At 43.2% G+C, this 24,691-nt stretch overlaps 1 long non-coding RNA gene across 1 annotated transcript in view; it reads left to right on the forward strand.

Annotated features, from left to right (window-relative positions):
* LOC128932237 (uncharacterized) overlaps positions 1 to 24,691 on the forward strand; it is a 68,314-nt gene that overhangs the window by 31,186 nt on the left and 12,437 nt on the right. The window contains exon 2 of the long non-coding RNA XR_013536236.1: positions 2,385 to 2,489. This is a non-coding gene — a long non-coding RNA (uncharacterized LOC128932237). The remainder of the gene's footprint in view (positions 1 to 2,384; positions 2,490 to 24,691) is intronic.

The following is a 24,691-nucleotide window of genomic DNA, read 5'->3' on the forward strand; positions in this document are numbered from 1 at the left end:
ATTTTCATTTTCCAACCTAACTTCTCCTCATCAGCTCTAGTTACCCTCCTGAAGCAGAATAAAGGGTTTTGTGCCCCACATGTGCTCTCGGGGCACTCCATTCAAATAGAGAGAAGCCCACCCTCCTGCCAGAGCTTCTGTCCCAGTAGAGTTGGTAAAGGTCACCAGATGTATGAGAAGGTACTGTGTGTGGGGGGTCAGCAAATAGATCAAGACAGGAAACTTCCCTCTATCCCTCTCCTCCTCCCTCCTTTTCACTTCCATAATATATTTAAAAGCACCCAAAGTGAAATATTGAAGGAAACAGGACGAAGAGGTCCTCCTTGTCTTCTTTTAGCCGCCTGAATCCCCTACTTAGGAGCAAAACACTCTCTATTATCCTCGACTCCCAGCCACAAGCCTCAGCCATCTTCTCTATTCATTCCCTTCTCCAAGAGCATCCTGGGAGCTTATGTCCTTTGCTCCCACTTTAGTCAGGAGCAATTGCACATTTTCAACTCTACCTTTTCATCGGGGGCAAGCTCAGATTTATGGGCCTTTTCTGCCTACACACAGCACATAAGTGTGATAGGGTCTTCTATTCACTACCGTTGCTGCCGCCAGTGAGTTTTTACTGAGCACCTAATATGTCCTAGGAATTCTGCTACATTATGTTAACCCTGAAATTACTTGGGAGTCCAGATCAGTTCATATAACCATTTTACAGACATTAACTCGCGGGGCTTTTTGTTTTTCTGAGACAGAGTCTTGCTCTGTCATCCAGGCTGGAGTGCAGTGGTGCAGTCACAGCTCACTGCAGCCTAAACCTCCCTGGCTCAAGCCACACTTCCAGCTCAGCCTCTCAAGTACAGGTGCATGCCATCATGCTCAGCTATTTTTTTATTTTTTATTTTGTAGAGACAGGATCTTGCCATGTTGCCCAGGATGCTCTTGAACTCCTGGGCTCATGCAATCCGCCCACCTCAGTTTCCCAAAGTGCTGGGATTACAGGTGTGAGCCACCACACCCAGCCTATGCAGTTTTGATAAGTGTCTTCACATAGCCGCAAGATGAAAGACCTTGGACCCAAGTCCGTGCATTTCCACAGCCTTGGCTTATGGCTATCATGCCATTACTGCTTTTCTATGTTAGAACTCTTTGAAACTTTGAGTTCAGAACCAGTATTTCTGAGGTATCTGAAAATATGCATAACATAAAATGTACCACGTTAACCATTGTTAAGTGTCGAATTCAGTGTCATTAACATTCACAACGTTACATGATCATCACTACTGTCCATTTCCAGAGTGTTCATCGTCCCAGACAGAAAATCTGTATCCATTAAACAGCAACTTTCCATTTCCCCCTCACCCCGGCCCCTGGCAACTTCTATGCCACTTTCTGTCTCAATTAATTTACCTCGTGTAGGTAGCTCATATATGTGAAATCATACAATATTTGTTCTTTCCTTGAACCAATACACTCTTTGCAGAATAAAAAAAGATTGATGCTACCCTGCTTAAGACATCCCTGCCCTACACTCAATGTCTAGCCTTCCTGAGTCTCAATATCCAGCTCATCCTTCCAATCCTGAGCATTTCTCTGGCCTTAGCCATGGTCTTTTTGATCATGATACCTGCCAGAATCACCTAGCAGTACTTTAAATTATGGCCTCTCCTACACACTCTGCTCAGATGCTACCATACTCAGCACATGTAATACAGGCAATGAACATCCATGCAGCACTTTACAAAGTGATCTACTGTGCATACATCTTATTTGTTCCTCACAATATCCTTATGAGGTAGATAGTTCAGCATTTTACAAATGAGGGAACTAAGAATTAAAGACAGGGTGACTTATCCACATTTAGGTGGCTAGCAAATGCAGGACCAAGAGTCTGACGGCCCTGGGCTTCTCTTTATAGCTCTTGGTCTTCCCCAGAAAGTCTGACCCCCTCCGTCCTTTTAAAGAAGCTCAACTCCTGAGTTGGGCAGAGGAATGCTCAGAGATGGCTTCTGTGGGGCGGGGCGGGGTGGGCAGGTAGGAGGAGGGATTGGAAGGAAGGAGAAATCAATTGCAGGTATTCTCCCTTTAGATTCTGAGTTTTTATTATTGTTTCCCCAATAATTTAGATTCGGTAAACCTGAATCCTGTCTATTGCTTATTGCTATACTATGGTTTACAAGAAATAAAACGCACGAAATTATTCTAGCCAAACACATACTCTCCTAGAGTTTCCTTATTGTGTCTTTATCTGCTTTCCCATCCTGTTGCACTGGACTGGAGAACACAGATACCTTCCTAAGCGGTGTGTGTCTTCCTAAGCCTGTGGCCAGCTTTAAACAGCCAACATCTAAATCCCACCCTCTTTGACCTTACTCTGTTTCCTCTTAAAATTCTAGAATGGAAGATGTTGCCTAAGATGGAACATACAGCTCATGCCTCCTGCTGCAAGGGAACGCGGATGAGAGTGGAAGATGACTTCTGAAGTCCTGTCCCTAGTCCAGGTAAGTGTTTTAGCTCTCAGATCTGAAGGTCCCTTCCCAGAGGAAGCTGGAATGAAAGGGCAAAAGCTGAGTGTGCGGCTAACACTTCTGCAGGTTCTGTAACATAAACTTTCCCAGGTCTGTAAGTACTGATGGCGTTATGTTAATGGCAGTTGCCCAGTTCCTTTAAATAGATGAACTTCTGCCCCATCAAGCCTACCTATGAGTCCCCCTGCAAAGGTTCCTTCAGATACTTCTGGTAGTCCTCAGAGAATGTCTTTTGTGCCCTTGCAAACCCTTCTCCACTGGGTATCACCACCTCACACTTGGCATCCACCAGCTTCCTGGGGCAGCAGCACCTTCCAAGACAGCTGATGCACAGAGCTTTTGAAGTGCCAAGAGCTTGTACTGTTCTGTTACAAAGCAGGGGCTACTTATGTGTAACACTCTTAGAGGAGGTGGAAAGCCAACCTAGTCCTGAGTTCTACAAAGTTAAGTATCTCCTTTAATATTTCCTTTATAGACCCCCTCTCCCCAATTACCCAATGTAAGTTCAGCGGATTCCGTCGGGGTAAGGAAACAAATTTGAATATTAGGACTTGACATTTCAGATTAATACCAATGTTGTTTCCATAACACCCCCTCCCCCCCAACTACCACACTTTCTTACTGAATCTAGCACCTATAAAGTCTAACACCCGCTTTTTCCAGGATGAGTTTTCCCCAAGAGGCTTTTCAGGGCTCAGAAAACTGTGCTTCTGGAAGGTTCATCCCACTGTTTGGCCAAAAAAAATGTTTAGATACATCTGATTTCAGTCTACCTGCTACACAGATGTATTATTTCCACAGCGGTCCTTTCCCAAGCAAGCCAGAATGTTGATCCAGTCAGGAAGGTATCCTGGCTGCAAAGACCATGAAGTCTGACTAATAGACTCTAGGGTGTCCCCACCCCAAAATGGGCCACACATCTTCATGTCTCACCTGTCTTTATCTAAATAATGGCATGAAGGCCAGGTGTGGTGGCTCATGCCTTTAATCCTAATGCTTTGGGAGGCCAAGGTGGGAGGGATTGCTTGAGGCCAGGAGTTTGAGGTTGCAGTGAGCTACCAACAGGTCACTCCACTCCAGCCTGTTGCACTCCAGGGCAATAGAGTGAGACCTTGTCTTAACAAAAATTAAATAAATAATGACATGAAGCTAACTAGTAAAAAGGACAGTTTAGGACCTCAAGACTTTTACAAAGCTTTTCAGCATGAGCCCTAGAATCCCACTAAAAATTTTTAGGAAATTGCATCAACTAATTTATACTATGCCAGAGTATTCTGTAGTTCAAGAGTTCACCTGCTATTTCAGTATTTCTCCAAGTGTGTTTTAAAGAACACCAGTCCTATCAGATGTTCTGAAACACACACACACACACACACACACACACACACAACACGAGATGTTGCGTGCTATATCTGACTCTTAGAGCTCCACACATTGGCATTTGAAAGGTTCTTAAAAGTCATTCTGTAAATAAACTTCATTTAACTTGCTGCTTCCCCAATTTTTTGACTAAAAGAACATTTTGAAGCATAATGCCTATGAATATCTTATGGAACTGGTGTTCTATGGCATATACTTGGAGAAAGGCTGACCTACTCTGTTTCCTGTGTTAAAGCAGCTGTTACCCAACCAAGCTCAGGTTGAGTTGTCAAGCATGAACTGTCGATCATATAACACACACAGTGCCATGCTAGCCGTGTAATATGCTTCCAAATGGTTCCTTTCACCTTTGAAAGTTATTAATAGTAACACTTTCCCTTTAATAAGATCATAATATAATTTCTTATTTATATAGATTAATTAAGTAAAAATAATGTTTTAGTTTAATATATGGCAGAGTTTTTTTGAAATAAGTAACAGTTTGGTTTCTTAAAACAGAAACATACCTGGCTGGGCGTGGTGGGTCATGCCTGTAATCCCAGCACTTTGGGAGGCTGAGGTGGGCAGATGACGAGGTCAAGAGATTGAGACCATCCTGGCCAACATGGTGAAACCCCGTCTCTACTAAAAAAATACAAAACTTAGTCAGGCATGGTGGCACACGCCTGTGGTCCCAGCTACTCGGGAGGCTGAGATGGAAGAATTGTTTGAACCCAGGAGGCAGAGGTTGCAGTGAGCCGAGATTGTACCATTGCACTCCAGCCTGGCAACAGAGCAAGACTGCATCTCAAAAAAAAAAAAACAGAAACATATCTAAGGAAAAATAAAATTATAAAAAAAGTTAAACTTAGGAGCATATAGAAAATAGTTAAGAGGATAATTTTGTTTAAAAAAAAAAAGCATTCCACAACCAGGCAGGAAATAACTAGACTATCATATTATGGTTACCAATGAGAACTAAAATAAAATCAGTATCTTAGACATGTAACTAAGGAGGAAAAAAATAAGAAAAAACAACTATTGAACTGTAACTGCTAACAACTTTCCACAAAGGTAAGCAATTGTGAGGAGTCAAACAATTGAACAGAACCCAAGTTCAGATTACATGCTTCATTACAATTTGTGGTCAGTGAACAGAACATTCTCAAGAGCCTTACGCCTGGACTAATTTCCTATCATGTCCACACAGACTCATGCAGAGTCATGGTGATGAAACAGCCAGCAGAGATAACAGCCAAATATGGCCGGCCTCATGATGATGTTGGAGAAGGAGGGCAGACTGTGGCCTGGAAACCCGCAAGGGAGGCCCGTGGGTGGCGACAAACTGGGCCTCTGGGAGTGCTGTCAGCAATTAACCCCACTATCATACTTCACCCACAGGCGGCTCTGTCTCACTTAAGGGTGGATAATCAGTAGCTTCTACAGCAGGTTTAGACATGAGCCTATATAATTATCAGAAAATATATGTCTCTAAATGCCTGCCTCAGAAACAAACAAGTGTCATCATTTATATACGTATTGGATCTTATGTAAATTTTTATTTACTTTTAGTAGATATTTTAGATCTGGATTCCCCTGGGAAGAGCAGAAAATTTTATTTATGTCATTCTCAGATCTGCTCATGATTTGAAAAGAAAAAAAGAAAATTCTGGTGCTTTTTTGTACTGTTATTTTTAAAAAACGAAAACAGGTTATTGTAGAGCACATGTAACCCAATGAAATGGGATTCTTGACTGAAAAACCTTTCAGAGTGTAGTAAAGATGAATGTGGGAAGCGGAGTCAAGGGAATTTCTATATGTGTGATTTGATGGCTTCTGGAGGAATGAAACCTCCGACACTATGCTCATGTCAATTTTAAAACTTGCTTCAGAGATAGCAATCTTCAAATCTAATATTCCATATGAGAATTTAAGGAATAAGCATTTGGAAAAAGAAGAGATTAAAGTTTAGAAACAGACTGTAAAATCAAGGCTCTTCAGTATTTGGATTGTCATTGTATTTGACATTCAGCTCTTGTCACATCTATACATAGAACAAGGCAAACCCAGGACCTAGACGTGAACATGGAGGTAGATGGACTTTGGCATTCTGATAGCGATAGTTATTTATTTGGACATTTGTTTATTTATTTATTGAGATGGATTTTTGCTCTGTCACCCAGGTTGGAGTTCAATGGCCCAATCTTGGCTGGCTGCAACCTCCACCTCCTGGGTTCAAGTGATTCTCCTGCCTCAGCCTCCTGAGTAGCTGGGATTACAGGCACGCACCACCACACCCAGCTAATTTTTTGTATTTTTAGTAGAGATGGGGTTTCACCATGTTGGTCAGGCTGGTCTCCAAGTCCTGACTTCACCGCCTGCCTCAGCCTCCCAAAGTGCTGGGATTACAGGCATGAGCCACTGCACCTGACCTATTTGGACATTGATTTTAGGGGGTTAAAGGGTTCTATTATAGAATACCTATTATCACTCTTTGAAGATTTGTCTACTGAAAACAAGTCCTGGTGATTGTGTTTTCTTTCTATATCACAATCTAGTCAAGTGGTTGGTTTAATAATTTGTTTAATAACCAAACAAATAAAATAAGCACATTTATTAAAATATGTTGTATTCTGAAAGCTAAGCCTGTTTCCAGCAAGTGGCCTGTGACTGAGACTCTGACGTCTTATAATCGTTGAGTTTAGAAACTTTTTTCTGTGAAAGGGCTTTAATTCTATGAGGACTCAGTAGGAATCGCCAAGGAAAGAAACTTGCTCGGGAACTCTCATCGATGTACATTGATATAATCTCCCTTTTAAAAATTGTTTTAATTGTGGTAAGATATACTTAACATAAAATTTGCCATCTTAACCATGTTTAAGTGCACTGTGGCAAAGACATTCCATATATTCGTCTTGTCGTGCAGCCGTCACCAACACCCACCTCCAGAACTTTTCATCGTGCAGAACTGTAACTCCTCACCCATTAAACAACCATTCCACTTCGCCCTTCTCCCAGGCCCCGGCAGCCACCGTTTCTGCTTCCCGTGTCTTGTGAATCTGACTACTCTAGGTACTTCATATAAATGGAATAATACAATATTTGTCCTTTTTTACTGGCTTATTTCACTTAGCATAGTGTCTCCAAGGTTCGTGTTGTAGCAGAGTCTACAGTCCCCTGCTTTAGTGCGTAAACAAAAAAGCAGCCCTAGTCACTTCATCTTGTTATATCCATATAGGATTTCATATCAGTTTACTTCCAAAGGACTCAATAAAGTTTATGATTTGAGTCCCCTTTAAGAGAAACCCATAATTACGAAGCAGTGGTAATGGAGCTGATGGCAGTGGTGGTGGTAGGTTGACTACGTAATGAATAGGAGAAGGCATGAAGAGAAGCGATAGTTTTGACTCTGAGTATAAGGCCACCTAGTCTACTCCCAGATAGTCGGGATCCACAGATCTGGGTGAGATCACAAGCCAGGGGCTTCTTCTTGAATACAGTTTTTAAAACTGGAGCAAGCCAGAAATTCCATGTCATTCTAGAAATCTTGTTGAACAAATATGCAAACATATACATGCAAGGCTGTTCATTGCAGTGTTGTTGGTAACAGTGAAAAACTTAGAAACAACTGAATGCTCACCGGTGGCGTGCTGGTTACATAAATGATGGGCTATCCAAACAGGGAAATACTTTGCGTCTCTTAGAATCAATGAGGAAGCTAGCTCATACGAAATGATATGGAAAGATTGCCAAAATGTACTATTAATTGAAAAAAAAATTGAGAGACAGCATAATATGAACAGTTTGATATCACCAATGCAAAAAGGATACACAGTATCTGAACAAGATATACTCACGCAAACACATACACCCATGCGCGCGCGCACACACACACAACCTGTGTATATGTATTTTCAGTGTCCATTCCAGAAAGTGTTTCAAACAGAGAGGGTTTAATACAAGGATTGGTTAAAACTTGTTGCTGATCCAAAGGGGGAAGGGAAGGGGCTTCTACCCCGAGGTGAACAACTTTAGGAAACCAGTAGGAGGAAACCTAGTGGAGCAAAAGTGAAGGTTATTTAAGCAAGAGTCCGCAATTGCTGTGGCTGACGCTGCGGAGGAATGTCTAGGATCAACCCTAAATACTCCACGTTCCAACCATGGCATCCTCTTTATGTGCTTTCTTTTGGGCCCCCATTAAGCTGAGGGAAAGTCTTCAGTGGCAGTCTACTGGTTATATTATTAGCCATTTTATAGAATTAATTGTGTCAAGGGCAGGGATCTTATATTAACCCTTTTGGCTTTTTGGTTTTTTTAGATACACTCTACCTGTTTTGTGAATGTTGAATGACTTAAGGCTTTGCTTAACTCAGGGCAGAGCAGGTAAGGAGAATACAGAGGAAGCCTGACATAGTATTAAAGACAGCTAAAGCCAAGGTATTTACAACAATAATCTACAAATGATTTTACTTTAGCCTCTCTGAAAAGAGTATTTAAAACTGAGGGAGGAAAGTGTTGGTTTATTTTTTTATTGCATTTTAGGTTTTGGGGTACATGTACAGAACATGCAAAATAGTTGCATAGGTATACACGTGGCAGTGTGTTTTGCTGCCTTCCTCCCCTTCACCCACATTTGGCATTTCTCCCCAGGCTGTCCCTCCCCAGCTCCCCTCCGCTGCTGTCCCTCCCCTATTCCCCCCAACAGACCCCAGTGTGTAGTGCTCCCTTCCCTGTGTCCATGTGTTCTCATTGTTCATCACCCACCTATGAGTGAGAATATGCGGTATTTAATTTTCTGTTCTTGTGTCAGTTTGCTGAGAATGATGTTCTCCAGATTCATCCATGCCCTGCAAAGGACTCGAACTCATCGTTTTTGATTGCTGCATAATATTCCATGGTGTATATGTGCCACATTTTCCCAGTCCAGTCTGTCATCGATGGGCATTTGGGTTGGTTCCAGGTCTTTGCTATTGTAAACTGTGCTGCAATGAACATTCGTGTGCATGTGTCCTTATAGTAGACCGATTTATAGTCCTTTGGATATATACCCAGTAATGGGTTTTTTTAAGATTAACTTTCCAAATAGAAATGTGCAGTATATTTTCTAAGGAGACAAGTGTATTATTTCCTTATGAGTCAGTTGAATCAATTTCATCATGAAGGTCTCTGTGTATGATGTTTCTTGTGCACAAGTTCAAATCCTCTCAGCCTCACCTGTCTCTGGTTCCAGCTGCTACTGTGGCAACCAGTTCTGTGTGGGGGTCCAGTTTCCTGCAATCACAGTCAGATAGTGCCTGGCCCCTCTGCACACGGCTGTCTCAGGCTCTCCAGCCCAGGCTTCTCTGTCGACACTAAGGGCTACAACCATCTGCAAAAGCAGGGGCAAACACTTGATTGGATAAATGCTTTTCCATCTTTCCCCCTGGTTGGGCAGCCCTGCGCTTCATAAGGCAGTCCAGCGGTACTGCGAGGGGAGTGAGCAAACGGGGGTGCATCTTTGTGTTAGCTCTCCCCTGCCATTCCTCCTTCCTGAATCACACTCCTCAGTAAAGTACTTCAAGATAAGTACAGTATTTGTTTCAGGCTTTGCTTTAAGGGGAACCCAAGCTATGACAATCTTGAATATACAATACTGTGGTTCTGATCATGGTCCAATTTGGTGATGGCTGGGAGAAAAATGCACTGAAAATATGATCACCATGTGTTACAAGACCAAAACCAGAGCCTGATAATCTTGTTACAATTTTCATGGAACATCCCAAAATGGAAAAAATCCTCAGGCAGGAGGAACAACTGGAAACAGAAACTCAAATACTGTCAGACCTTTGTCTACATTTCTCATCTGCTTTGTTTCTCTCTTTCTGTTTCCCTGTCTCTGCAGTTTCATCTGCTTCTCTGGTTCACATAGTAAGAAAGTACCAAGGTTGGGCAGGGGGACTCTTCCCCCTTTCCCCGCTATTTCCAAGTGCAGGCACTTCTATCAAGGGACACCCTCTGCTTTCTCTGCAGCCCTACACCTTAACCTCTCTCCAGGGAAGGAGTGATTTAGCTGATTTGTGAGTTTGGAGAAAGAGACTGACTATATGTGGCTGAGATGCAGCCTTCCTTCTCTCTGTTTGGGATCAGTCTGCCCCTAGGAAGCACACCTTTTCTATTCCTCCATGCAATGAGTTTTTGCCTGTGTGCATGTGTGTGTGTGTGTGTGTGTGTGTGTGTGTGTGTTTTGAGATGGGGTTTCGCTCTTGTTACCCAGGCTGGAGTGCAAGTGCAATGGCGCGATCTTGGCTCCCTGCAACCTCCACCTCCTGGGTTCAAGCGATTCTTCTGTCTAAGCCTCCTGAGTAGCTGGGATTGTAGGAGCTGGCCACCACGCCCAGCTAATTTTTCTATTTTTAGTAGAGATGGGGTTTCATCATGTTGGCCAGGCTGGTCTCAAACACCTGACCTCAGGTGATCCACTCCCCTCAGACCCCCAAAGTGCTGGGATTACAGGCATGAGCCACCACGCGTGGCCCATGCAATGAGTTTTAAAGAGTCAGATCCCAACTGGGAGAACCAGCACTCGTGCAGCTGTGCCTGTGACTGGGTGAGTAACTCCCGTTAATTCAGGGGTGGAACATAAATAGGTCCACATATCATATTCTCTGCTACTATCTGCAAGCTTGTTTGACATTTGTTAAATATGACGTCTTGATCTCTAATGGTCTGAGTCCTGCATCTATCTCTCAGTTGCTTCTGAGCTTGGATGTTTATTACTATGTCTTATCATAATACATATTAATGTGAAATATATTAATATCCACCAATAAATATAACAGGGGTTTTATGTATTGATCCTCCTAACACCCTCCAGTCACCAACATCCTCCATCTTTCTATGTTACAATTTTTACATACGAAGAGAGATGATTTTCTTTTCACTTCTCCTCCCAAATTTCTTGGGAAAGGACTCTAGTTAGCGCAGAATAAACCCTGACTAGGTAGGTAAGAAAATAGGATTGGCTAAGTTTGGATCAGGTGCCCACTGATAAACCAAACATCTGTAATCAGAAGGTTAAGTCAATTTCTAACACAGTATCTCTGCCCGACCACAGCTGTGCTGCGGTGAACACAAGCCATGTGCAGCCCATTAAGCTGGCCAGTGACAGCAAGTTTCTGGGCAGGACTGGCTAGCAGGAACAGTGCACAGAGGTGCATGTGGAATTCATGGACTTCATGAGCTACTCCATGATCAAGAACATGAAAGGCCACAGGTGGGAGAGAGATGTGCTCACCCTAGGGGTCAGAGCTAGAGCCTCTCAGGCTACATGCAACCTGTCCCTTGGTCTCGGATAGGTCAACCACTTGGCCCACATGGAATATCTGTTGCTCTTAATAAAGTGTTTGTATTGTACGAGGAGAAAATTGGAACAAGGGTGATCCAACTGCATCTGGGTAGATGGCATGGGAGGAGGGAGAAGAAGAGATATCCACCTCTTCTCCCAGCAGTCATTCTGAAGTTTCATCTCTGCCCTCAGTCTCCCTATCATATCCTCGCATTGTCCTACTTTGCCTCAGAAAAGGAACTCAAAGGCTGGGTGCGGTGGCTTACGGCTGTAACCCCAGCACTTTGGGAGGCTGAGGTGGGCACATCACTCGAGGCCAAGAGCCTGGCCAACATGGTGACACCTCATCTCTACTAAAAATATAAAAATTAGCTGGGCATGGTGGCACCTGCCTGTAATCTCAGCTACTCAAAAGGCTGAGGGAGGAGAATCACTTGAACCCGGGAGGTGGAGGTTGCAGTGAACCAAGATCGCATCATTGCACTCCAGCCTGGGCAACAGAGCGAGTGAGACTTGTCTCAAACACCACCCCCTCCCCCACACAGACCAAAACAAAACAAAACAACAACAACAACAACAGCAACAAAAAACCAGAAAAGGAACTCAATGTCTTAACAGAGAAAATAGAGGCTGACATGAATTGCACAAATTTTCTTCACTCCCACACAGCCAACATCTGCTTTCACATATCCCTTACCTTCTTCCTCCTGTCTCCATGAAAAAGATATTTCTCCTCCTGGTTGTGACATCTATCGGGTATTATAGTTGCTGTAGACTGAATGTCTAAGTCCCCCCCGACACCATACCCAAAATTCCTGTGTTGAAACATAACCCCTAATGCGAGGGTTTTTGAAGATGGAGCCTTTGGGAGGTTATTAAGTCGTGAGGGTGAAGCCCTCGTGAAATGGGATTTGTGTCCTTATTACAGAGATCCAGTGACTCCTCTCACCCCTTTCATTATGTGAGGACGCAGTGGAAAGTGGCCCCACATAAACCAGAGAGCAGACACCAGAGCTGCTGACATTGTGAGAAGTAATTCCTGCAGTTTATAAGCTGCCCGGTTTATGGTATTTCATCATAGTAGTCCACATGCACTAAGACAATCATGTCATGTTGGGTTTAGAAATCAGGTGGCCTGGCTGTCAACCCCGGTGCTACCATTTCTTAGACTTGTGACATAACGTTTCTATGCCTCACACCCCTCATGTGTCAAACTCTGCATAGAACAGTGGCAATAACTCAGAGGGCTGACTGGAGGATTCAGTGAAAGAGTGGACACAAAGCACCTAGCCCAGAGCCCGCTGTGGCACGGCAGTAGCAACCCTCTCTATGCTGTGATCCCCAACAAACTCTATCACTAAACCCAAAAGATACTTTTCACTCTTTTTTTTTTTTTTTTGAGACGGAGTTTTGCTCTTGTTACCCTGGCTGGAGTGCAATGGCGCGATCTTGGCTCAACGCAACCTCCGCCTCCTGGGTTCAGGCAATTCTCCTGTCTCAGCCTCCCGAGTAGCTGGGATTCGAGGCATGCGCCACCATGCCCAGCTAATTTTTTTGTATTTTCAGTAGAGATGGGGTTTCACCTTGTTGACCAGGATGGTCTCGATCTCTTGACCTTGTGATCCACCCGCCTCGGCCTCCCAAAGTGCTGGGATTACGGGTTTGAGCCACCGCGCCCGGCCGATACTTTTCACTTTTAATTTCCTTGACCTCTCTACGGTGGCCGGCACTGTTATCCTCTCTCCCTGACATTCTCCCTGCCCTGGGTTCCCATTTTATTCCTTTCTCATGGTTTTCCTTCTACTCCTTCAACCACAGGTTCTCAATATCCATCTTGGAGTTCTCTTTCTTTCCCCACCATTTAAACATCAGGGCTCTGTTCTCAACTCTTCTCTCTCCTAATTCTACGTATTCTGCATGATCTCGCCTACACCTGCATCCTTGATGACCCCTTAGGATGGGTTTAGATACATCTGTGTTTCTAGACCCCACCTCTCCCTTGAGTTCAGAAACATTTAATGCATGGCCAGATGCACCCAGTGCTTACATAGGCTGGGAATGCTTTTATAAATCGAATAAAGGCAGGTATCTAACGGATTCATGTTTCAGACATCTAATTTTAAAATGTTACCACCTGTAAATTCTATAGGCACCATAGACACTTCATGAGCAAAGCTGAACTTACCATATTCTTCACCCCATAAACAAGTTTTCAGTCCTTCCCTCTGTAGCCACCTACTCAGCCACCAAAAGCAGAAATTTCTTTCTCCCCTTTTCTCCCATTAAAACATCATTTGTCGGCCAGGTGCAGTGGCGCATGCCTGTAATCCCAGCACTTTGGGAGGCCGAGGCAGGTGGATCACGAGGTCAAGCAATGAAGACCATCCTGGCAACATGGTGAAACCTTGTCTCTACTAAAAATACAAAAATTAGCTGGGCACGGTGGTGTGCGCCTGTAGTCCCGGCTACTCAGGAGACTGAGGCAGGACAATCGCTTAAACCCGGGAGGCGGAGGTTGCAGTGAGCCGAGATGGTACCACTGGCCACTGCACTCCAGAGCAAGACTCCGTCTCAAAACAAACCAACAAAACACCATTTGTCTTTCACAAGTCTTGTCAGTCAACCTCCTAAACTGCTTTTGGATTCATCCTTTTCTCTATTTTCGCACGTCATCCCTACCTAAATATTCACACTTCGCCAAGTGTGCTCCCTCTTCAAGCTTCTCTGTATGTTAGAATGCCTTTTCTCCTTTGCCCACTCCTCTTTGAAGTTTAGCTTAGGGTTTGTTTACTCTGGGGAACCTCCTCTCCCTTCTCCAAAATCAAATTAGGAGCCCCTTTATATTCTTTGTAGTCAGTGCTTGCCATGCTCTGTGCCACAGCTTCCTGGCTCGCCTGGGAAGGGGCTCATGTTCTTTGCCCACTCCCCACTTGAAGTCCTCTCTCAAGCTTCCCTCTGCTTTGCTCCCTCTGGGCTTTCTCTGAACCCACAGAAAGCTACTCGGCTTGGTTACAGAAGTGTGGGGGACGCTAATACACCCCAGAGGCAACTGCCAATTAATATGGGGCTGGAATCAGTGGATCCTCCAGTGAGATGATTCTGAAGCTCATTCTACCCAGTTCCTCAGAGGGACTCCAGTGGGATGGAACGTGCCCCTGAGGCCCACAGTTGCTCACTGACATGCTTTATCAGCTTTTCTTATCCCCTCTCTCAGTCTTCGCACCCTCACCTCTGCTTCCTGGAATGATCACCCAAGGAAACACTCATACATCGTATTTTTCTTGGGCTCCAGTTTAGGTGGGTGGGGTGCCCAAACTAAGATATGCTCCAATAGCCTCTAGTCTATACCACGGGCATAGTTTTACTACATTTATTATGTTGAATTATCTTTGCTACTTTACTTTATTTGTCTTTGAATATTTAATACCCAGTGCTGTGATATAGGACCCGGATTAAAATAGACATTATGTAAAATATGTGAAAGCCTAAAGAGTAGAAAGAGAGAGAGAGAAATACTTTTTTTGGGGTGGGGGAAAGAGTCTCACTCCATCATCCAGGCTGGATGTGGATCCAGTAGCACAATCAGAGTTCACTGCAGCCTCAACCTCCAGGGCTCGGGCAATCCTCCCACCTCAGCTTCACAAGTAGCCGGGACTACAGGCATGTGTCACCATACCTGGCTAATTTATTTTGTACTTTTAGTAGAGACGGGGTTTTGCCATGTTGCCCAGGATGGTCTCACTCCTGGGCTCAAGCGATCTGCCTGCCTTGGCCTCCCAAAGTGCTGGGATTACAGTCCTGAGCCACCACACCTGGCCAAGAGAGAAACTTTTGGCCAATATCACTTGTGCTTAGTGCTGGCTATTCCCATGGCTATACTTTTCACTTTGTGAAGGTATAAAATTTAAATACTGCAATACAAATAAAGAATATTATTGGAAAATCGTCTCCCAGTAAAACACAGGCACAGGGTGGGTTTTTGCTGATTCATTCATGATAAGGGGACCACGAGACTGAGCCGCAGCCCATTGTTAGATCGCTTTGTAAATTACATCACATCCGATTGCATGCACAGCCGAAGACTTGTTGTGAGCATTTGACAGAGCAATGGTTCTTTGGGAGATGCCATTAGAACAAAATACCCATGATGGAGACAATGATAAAGATGGAGTCAACAGAGGCACTGCCATTGAACTTTCAATTTCCTCAAGAAACTTGGAAGCAGGGTAGGGTATCCGAGATGTGGGCTTGGGGGAAATTTAAAAAGTGATGCATCTTTTACTGGAATTTCACAGATGAGTTCTTCAAAGCAACTTTAAAACTATGCCTCACTAGTGAGTAATAACAAAATCTAGCACATAGTTATTTATGAAGTTCTCATCCCCGTAGCACCGAAACACTTCAGAGATGTTTGATGTATGGCCTAGTTTCAGCCAGAGCTTGCTTAGACTCAGGGTGCATTCATAAATGTAATAAAGGTAGATGTCTAATGGATTCATGGTGGAAAAAAAAGACAGAGAAAGAAAACAGAAACAACGATTCATTGCCAAGACACCTGCAAATGTTCAATTGTTCCACACTACCCAAAACCAACCACAGGAGAAATGCTTGTAATGGAGCATGAATAAGTAAGGTAAAATTTCTTGGTCTCGGAAGGAGATTAGTGCCAGGAAATAAAAGAGTAACTTAGGAGAAGTAAAAATTAGTCATAGTAGACTCTTATATCTCCCTTTTGATTTATTTCTTTTTTCTTCCATTTTAATGTTTTTTATTCTGCTGTTTTTCCCAGAAATTCTTTTGTTTATATTCAGAAAATCCAGAGAGCCAGGAATCTTCGGTGCAAATCATTTCCTTTTAAAGAGATTTGTGCCGTTACTGATATTCCTTTCCTAGTCTATTTCACTAAGGTGAGATTATCTATAGAGATGAATTTTCACACAAAATGGATGTTTTAAAAACTTAAAACACAGCTATATTTGGATCTGTGAACTATAAACAGCAGGGAACCTGCAAGATTCTAAAACCTGTTATTTCCCTCTTATTATCTTTATTTTGCAAAGCTCTGTGTATTCCATCTTCAGAAGCTATCTCCATTCTTCCAGTTCAAGAAAATGTACCTTAGTATATTTCTAAGCCTTTAGATTTTTCTGATTTTACCCACAGATGTCACCCCAAAAATGATGCATACCACTCAGTACAGGTTGCATCATTACACAAAAGAGACTCTCCTTGGAAACCTTTTATGCACTTCTAAAACATAATAGCATTAAAAGAAATGTGTTCTTTTTAAGATAATAACTACTGTTAACACCCCCACTAGAGCTTGCTGAGGTATTTGACAATTAACCCAGCTTACTACTGGCTTGAAATGATTTGACAGTGATTTAACTCTTATGGGAAATGCTTTTTCCAGTTTTTTTCCTTGTTAGTGTATTTTAACACATTTAAATTTCATCTCTATTCTTCCTCTACACTTATCCCCTAACACATGAATCCATTTTGGTTTTATGTAACTTGTGATTATTAAAAACAGAATCATTGTGTTGTGGGGTGAATTATGTGCTCCGAAATTCATATGTTGAAGCGCTAACGCCTAGTACCTGAGAATGCTGCTGTGTTTGAAGACAGAACCTTGAAAAAAAATGATCAAGTTAAAATGAGCCTGTTGGGCTCTTATCATTGATGTCCTTATAAGAAGAGGATATTTGGACATACAGAGAAACACTAAAAATGGATGCCTGTGCACATGTGAGGGCACGGGAAGAAGGCAGCCATCTGCCAGCCACAGAAAGCAATCCTGCTGGCACCTTAACCCCAGAATTGTGAGGAAATCGATTTCTGTTGCTTAAGCCACCCAGTCTAATGTATCCTATCATGGCAACCCGAGCCGACTAATACACTAGATGCTCTCTGGCGCATCCCATCCAAGGGTTGCTCTGGTCTTCACTTGAATAGTCGTCAGGCCACTCCCCACTAACTGTTTCACTTAGGGCAGCCCTTCGCACAAGCATTTCCCTCTGTTTTGAGTTACTGGGATTTTCTACAGTAATTCTCCTGCCTGAAATGACATCACAATACATACAGAGATGTCCTTTAATTTTTATAGAAAATTAAATTTTTTTCCCAGTGCTTTCAGAATTGGCTGGGTACGGTGGCTCACACCTGTAATTCCAGCATTTCAGGAGGCCTAGGTGGGCGGATCACTTGAGGTAAGGAGCTGGAGACCAACCTGGCCAACATGGTAAAACCCCATCTCTACTTTAAAAAAAAAAAAAAATAGGCAGGCATGCCTGTAATCCTAGCTATTCAGGAGGCTGAAGCAGGAGAGGCAGAGGTTGCAGTGAGCCAAGATAGCACCACTGCACTCCAGCCTGGGCAACAGATCGAGACTTCATCTCAAAAAAAAAAAAGAAGCCCAGTGCTTTTAAAATAAATGGCCCTGAATGATTGTCCAGGCAGTGCACATACCACTTCATTGCTAAACCCAGATTCTTCTGCTTCATCACAAGATTCAAGACTGGCTGTTTTCTTCCAATTCTCTTAATCAATATGGTTTTTACTGTCATCTTGCTGGTTTTTCTGCCTCTAACTTTCAGTAGTTCCTACTAGAAAGAGATAATCTTATGAACATTGGAGGGGTAAAACATGCTATGGCTGATCACCCACTTTTCACCATCCTACTTTTATTTGATGAGATTCAACTAAACTGAGCAACAAAGTGTGCCTTTTTAAAGCGGGAAAAAGACACCCAGAGGCAGTATAGATGACCTATATGGGGAACACAAACTCTTTGCCTTGTGTACAATGTGTGTTGTACCAGCTTCCTAACAAGGTCCCATGTTACTGTCCTTGTACCACTAAAATCCACTGAGATCATAGCAGCCCAAGGATGATTTTAAATTCTAAATTATATCTGCGCAGACCCCTGCTCTCTTGGCTTTCCATCTCACTCAGGGTGAAACCTGAGTCCTCACGATGGCCTGTTAGGTTTTCATGCCTGGGCTCCCTGTGAGGTCTCTGACACCTACCACCGACATCAAACACTCCTGACTCCCACACTGTGGCTTCTTCTCCCGTTATTCCCTCAGCCTGGAATTCTTTTCCACCAGCTGTCTGTCAGAACCTTGCTCAAATGACCATTTTTCCTTTTTTTAGCTTTTCCCAACCCCACCAGTAATAAGACTATTGATATTAACAGTAGTTATAGTAATAAATCACAGACTTTTCCACCATTGTTTAAAGATTTTGCCAATGGTCTCTCCACTCAGTTCTCTGGGAAGAAGCACAATTTAAACAGTGTAAGTGCCAAAGACGAGGGCATAGATGTTCTTTACTCTCTCACATGTACCACCCTGGGAACTCACATGCTAAAAGGTAATATCAAGAATACTGATCAATATTGTAGTACTCATTTGCGAAGTTAGCCTTAGGTTTTTTAAAAAAGTTTATTTGCAGGGTTAATATAAAGTAGTGAGTGAATTGACACACCTGTATTGTTCAATGTTCATTTCTTTTCTTCCTGCATCTAGGTCAAAAATGTAATTCCTAGCTTTCTGGTTTCTTCCTAAAAAAATAAATGGTCATTTGTATTCCAGAATCCACCTCTCCTCACCAACCAAGTTCTCAGGGGACATCTGAAATAATCCTAATGGAGGGTGCTGTCAGCCGCGCTGCACCTGCTAAATGTCTTGGGATCCACGCAGGCTCACCTGAATGCTTGCAGTCGCCTCTAGGGAACGTGCGTCTTACCTCATTTGCACTTCTTTGGACATTTAATTTCATTACACTCCACTGCAAGTGTTTCTTTAGCTGTCTGCCTGACTTCATATCCGCTGAACTCTTTAAGGAAAGGGTCTTTAGTAAAATTATTAGAAAATTAATCAGCTGAAAAATCCAAACAGTTCACAAGCAGAAAATTCCTCATACCCCCAATCCTTCACTTCTACCCCCAGAGAGGTCCCCTGTTAAATGTCTGAAATACCTTCCTGAAGACACGTCCTATGTATAAACAAGCATGTATCTGTACACAGCAGACAGGATTCTTTCAGGACATGGCATTCAGGAGTGGAAAGTGTAACTTCTTAAAAATAACATCTTAATCTCTATTTCGAGCACCGGTTCTGTCAAGAAGCAGAGCATGTTATGTTTGTCAATTCAGAGGAAGCTCGGGCGTTTCGGGAGTTCTGTCGCTGGAGGAGCTTCCTCTCTGTTCTTCCGCTCTGGATTACTGTCGTTGTTGCTGTTGTTCTAGATTCTGGGGGTGGGGCTAGCACAGGGTTGTGGAGGTGGCCAGCCACTGGCCAGATCTAAACACGCTGGCATCTACCGTGGTGCCCACCGCCCACATCTGGCTCTGGGCTGCTGCTGTCCATTCTACCCTTCACCGCGGTATCAGGTTCAGACCAGGTGGCTGAAGCTGCATCTGCTGATGGGGTTGCCTGACTCTAGCCCAGAGCTCCCAGCTGGCTGTGGATTCTTTCCATGAAACTGGAGTCTGCTTCTGGGACCCCAGTCGGTGAACGTGCCCCAGGTCCATCTTCCTGGCACACCTTCTACCGGTCTCTCTCTATTCTACTGTGTCATGACAGCAAAGGGAACGGCCTTGTTCTCTTGCTCTCTCATCCTCTCTCTGTGGCCAGCCCAAGGTGGGCAGGGCTCTGGTCCTCAGCGTGATGCTCTTCCCACTAGCTCTCCTCTGTCCCCTGCTCCTTTCTCTCCTGGAGTATTTTTATCTGGTCTAAGGCAGGAAAACTGGCTCTTAGATCAACAGTCATTCTTTCCAACGCTATTTGTTTAACCTATTGTCTCTGCCAGTAGTTTCCAAAGTCTATTTTGGAATTAAAAAGCTGAGAATTAATTCTTTTATTCTCTGTTCAGTTGTTCTGCTTCTCTGAGGCCCAGAAGGCCCTCCTTGCTTCCTGCAGTGGGTGTTGGGGTACAGAGGTTTTGTGGTGATGGCGGTGGCGGCGGGGAGGAGGACTTAGTAAACAAAGTGTACTCCCACCATGTTTATAGGATTTTTTTTTTTCTTGGCCCAAAAGTGTAATCCTTCCGTGTCTACTATTCTGTAGTTGGCTTTTTTCACTTAATAAAATATCCTAGATATCTTTACAAATCAGTACTTGTTTGTCTAGCCCATTCCTTTTCTAATATAATTTGCATAATATATCTTTGTCTTGATAAACTATTTGTATTAACCAGTCCACTGTTGACAGACATTTAAGTAGTTTCAGCTTTGGCTTTCCAAACAAAGCAACAATGGGCATCTTTATAAACACATACTGGTTTATTTATAATGGGCTATCCATAGCATAGTTTGCTAGAAATGGAATTGCCATGTCACAGAGTATATCCACTTTGCATTTCGGTTCATATTGACACACCATTTCTAAAAATGTGTACCACTCCCAGGAAAAGGATAGAAGAACATCAATGTCCTACAGCATTTACCAACACTAGACATTTATCAAGCTAAAAGTTGTTCTTGGTTTCTTCCGGGGCTCTTATTTTTTATTATTTTATTTTTGAAACAGGGTCTTGCTGGAGTGCAGTGATGCAGTCTGTGTTCACTGCAGCCTCTAACTCCTGGGCTCAAAGCGATCCTCCTACTTCAGCCTCCCAAGTAGCTGGTACTACAGGCATGTGCCACCACGCCTGGCCAGCGCTCTTTTTTCGTGTGTTGATCACTCATTTTCTCAGACCATTTTTTTCTACTAAACATTTGTGTTTCTTATTCATTTATAAAATGTCTTTATATGTGAAGGAAATCCCACCTTTGACTAATTTTCTTAATTTGCTTTATTTTTAACTTCATGGATACCTTTTTTTCTGAGTAAAAGTTTAAATTTTGTATGGTGTAAAATATGTGAAATCTATTTTTTTCTGCCGTGTCAAGACACCCAGGAACAATTTACCTCATTTAACTAATAAATGAATATGAATTTATATTTTATTATAACACTTTTTGTTTTTTTATTTCACATCTTATTGAAATTTATTCAGGTGTAAAGTATAAGGTGGGGATATAATGTTATATTTTTTCAAATATTGCAATACATTTTATTGAATATCATGTATCTTTCTAGGGAGTACTTTTCAGGCAAAAGTATTACATTTAGCTCTATGATGTAATCATAACAATTTGGGGATTATCCGGAACGGAGGCTTTTCTCCCTCTTCTTCCCCAGTCAATTTTTCCTTAAAATAGGACAATATGCCAGTGAGGCATATTTTTACCTGTATGTGAATCTAGTGAAGAGAGAGACCAAGGCAAATGACCCCAGGTGGCTCTTCTTCCTCCCAAGGGACAGGAGCTCCTGTGGAGGGATCCCAAAGCATCCTCCACAGAGAGCCTGAGCTTGTTAGAGGCACAGGATTTCCACTAGCAGTGTTGGACTCCTTGCTGAAGGTACGTCTAGGTGCTAGCAGTGACTCCGCAGGCTCTTCTCTTGGAAGGGGACTTGCCCACAACCCTGAGCAAGTCGTAGACAGCATGTCTGCTCTGAAAAGGCAGAGAAGGAAGATTGGAGTCCTGAGCCTAAAGCCATTGTCTCTTTTTTTATTTTTAATTAGTCCTTTGTTTTTGTTTTAGTTTTAGAGTCAGGGTCTCGTGATGTGATCCAGGCTGGAGTGCAGTGACAATTCGGAAATGCAATCATGACGCACTACAGTCTGGAACTCCTGGGCTCAAGGGATCCTCCTGCCTCAGCCTGTGTGAAGGTCCTAAGGTGGGGCGTGCCTGGCACCGTAAAGGTCCATTGAGGAGCTCTGCATGAATGAGGGAGATAGAGAGTAAAAGGCCAGAGAGGTGCATGGGGTGGGACCTCCAGGGCTGACTTGCAAATTAGTATGGAGCCATCATATCTCATTTTCATTGGCTTTTTTCTTCATAGTGCAAATGACCAAATATTAAAAGCTAATCCAAATAACACTAAAATAACTCACTTAAGTAACTTATGCAGTCAACTAAATTGGCAGTTAATGTTTTCCAATACAGAATAGGCTATATATCTATAGCAAAATAATTCAGTGTCATATGATAACATAACATATCGTTTTTATACATTATATAACATATAACATAGTTATAGTATAAAGTTAGTAAGCTAAACAGTCACATGAATATGTTTGTTATGAACATAATTCAAATGAATGTATATAACCAGAATTCAATACAATAGAATTCCAATTAGTAATTTTGGTATATTATAAATTCACTATGTTAAACCTACTTAAATGAAAACTGCTTTGCAAATTCTAAACATGTTATTGGGGTGAAGAAAAAAATGGATAAAATAGAAATATGCATGTTAAATATGGCTTTTTCCTAACTTCTTTCTCACAGAACAACAAATTAAAACAGAAACAAGGAAGTGACAAGAAACAAAGCCTACTGATATTCTGTCACTTCCCCGGGAATTTTTATTTGCCTATTATTTAAAGAGGCACTATTGTCTCAGACCAATGCTCAGAACCAGGACTCGGAGTTGGGCTTATATGAATGCCACTGGATCTTTGATTTTAACTCAGCAGATAGCTTCAATGCATGACTTCCAGTCCTGGGTTTCCTCTTCAGGAAAACAGAATAGTAATATTGAATGAACTCTCTGAGATAAAGATTAAATGTTGATAATCTAAAGACTTTTTGGTGATCAGAGAAAAATAAGAAAAATGATAGTTTATGTCAAATTGCAAATATTTCTGATAATCAATGCTAATATAGTTTATTCAGCAAATATTTACCATGTGATAAGTTAGATAGAAAAGCTTGCAAAGAGGCTACAAGGGTATGTTTGGACAGGTAGGAAAATTTAAAAGTGTCCGAGAAACTTATCAGGGACGGGGTTTCAGAAGGAAGCCTCTGAACAATGGGTTTAAATATGGCAGAGAAATTAGGTGTGTCCAGTGGAGTTGGCATTTAGGAGTTCATCGGCAAGTTTGTTGACAGTTGTTTCTCTTGTGTGTGGTGTTTTAAAACACATCAAGCGGTCTTACATGCTTTTGATCATTGTATTAAGTTACACCTATTGAATTATGAGAGCTGTTTCTGTGTTCCCGACTGGACCCTAACTAACATACCGGGCCCATCAGCTAGGTCATGGCTGAAATTTAAGTTTATTGGGTAGATGGAGTTAGGTGATACTTTCTGCCCCTGCCCACCCCTACCTACATCACTGATTTGTATGACAGCTAGGAGCCTCCTGGGGGGAAAAGTCTGGCTTCCTCCTGAGTCGTAGACATAGATAAGCACAAATGGAGAACAGACATGTACGTGCGTTTTAAGGGTAGGAGATGAGATGAGGTGATAAATTACTAGAAGAACATGGACCCTCTGAGATACCTCCATAAAAGGAGTCAGCAACAATGATCAAGAGGATCTGAGAGTTAAAAAGCAAGCTGCGGCCACAATGTGGTGGCCCCAGCAGGAACCAGTTGCAACCAAGACAGAGAGTGTGCACACTGAAGGGAAAAAGTTCTGCGGGAATTGAAAGAAGAACCTTGATAACTTCTGGAACACCTCTCCGACCAGATGATCTGGCTGTGGGATTCCTGGAAAAGACCATCACTCCAGTGGAACAGCACCACTCATTCGTGTGCCAATTCATCATGGTGCCCTGAGCTTCAGGAACATATGCACCTTGGAAGAGCAAGAGTACTGTCATCAGCACCGCCTCAGCTCAGTGGAGACCTTGACCACGCCGGCCACAAACCTGGAAGAGCAAGAGTACTGTCATCAGCACCTCCTCAGCTCAGTGGAGACCTGTGACCACGCCGGCCACAAACCTGGAAGAGCAAGAGTACTGTCATCAGCACCGCCTCAGCTCAGTGGAGACCTGTGACCACGCCGGCCACAAACCTGGACGAGCAAGAGTACTGTCATCAGCACCGCCTCAGCTCAGTGGAGACCTTGACCACGCTGGCCACAAACCTGGAAGCAAGAGTACTGTCATCAGCACCGCCTCAGCTCAGTGGAGATGTGTGACCACCCTGGCCACAAACCTGGAAGAGCAAGAGTACTGTCATCAGCACCGCCTCAGCTCAGTGGAGACCTGTGACCACCCTGGCCACAAACCTGGACAAGCAAGAGTACTGTCATCAGCACCGCCTCAGCTCAGTGGAGACCTGTGACCACGCCGGCCACAAACCTGGAAGAGCAAGAGTACTGTCATCAGCACCGCCTCAGCTCAGTGGAGACCTGTGACCACGCCGGCCACAAACCTGGAAGAGCAAGAGTACTGTCATCAGCACCGCCTCAGCTCAGTGGAGACCTGTGACCACGCTGGCCACAAACCTGGAAGCAAGAGTACTGTCATCAGCACCGCCTCAGCTCAGTGGAGACCTGTGACCACGCCGGCCACAAACCTGGAAGAGCAAGAGTACTGTCATCAGCACCGCCTCAGCTCAGTGGAGACCTGTGACCACGCCGGCCACAAACCTGGAAGCAAGAGTACTGTCATCAGCACCGCCTCAGCTCAGTGGAGACCTGTGACCA

This window comes from Callithrix jacchus, chromosome 5 (assembly GCF_049354715.1).
Source record: "Callithrix jacchus isolate 240 chromosome 5, calJac240_pri, whole genome shotgun sequence".
Taxonomy (NCBI): Eukaryota; Metazoa; Chordata; class Mammalia; order Primates; family Cebidae; genus Callithrix; species Callithrix jacchus.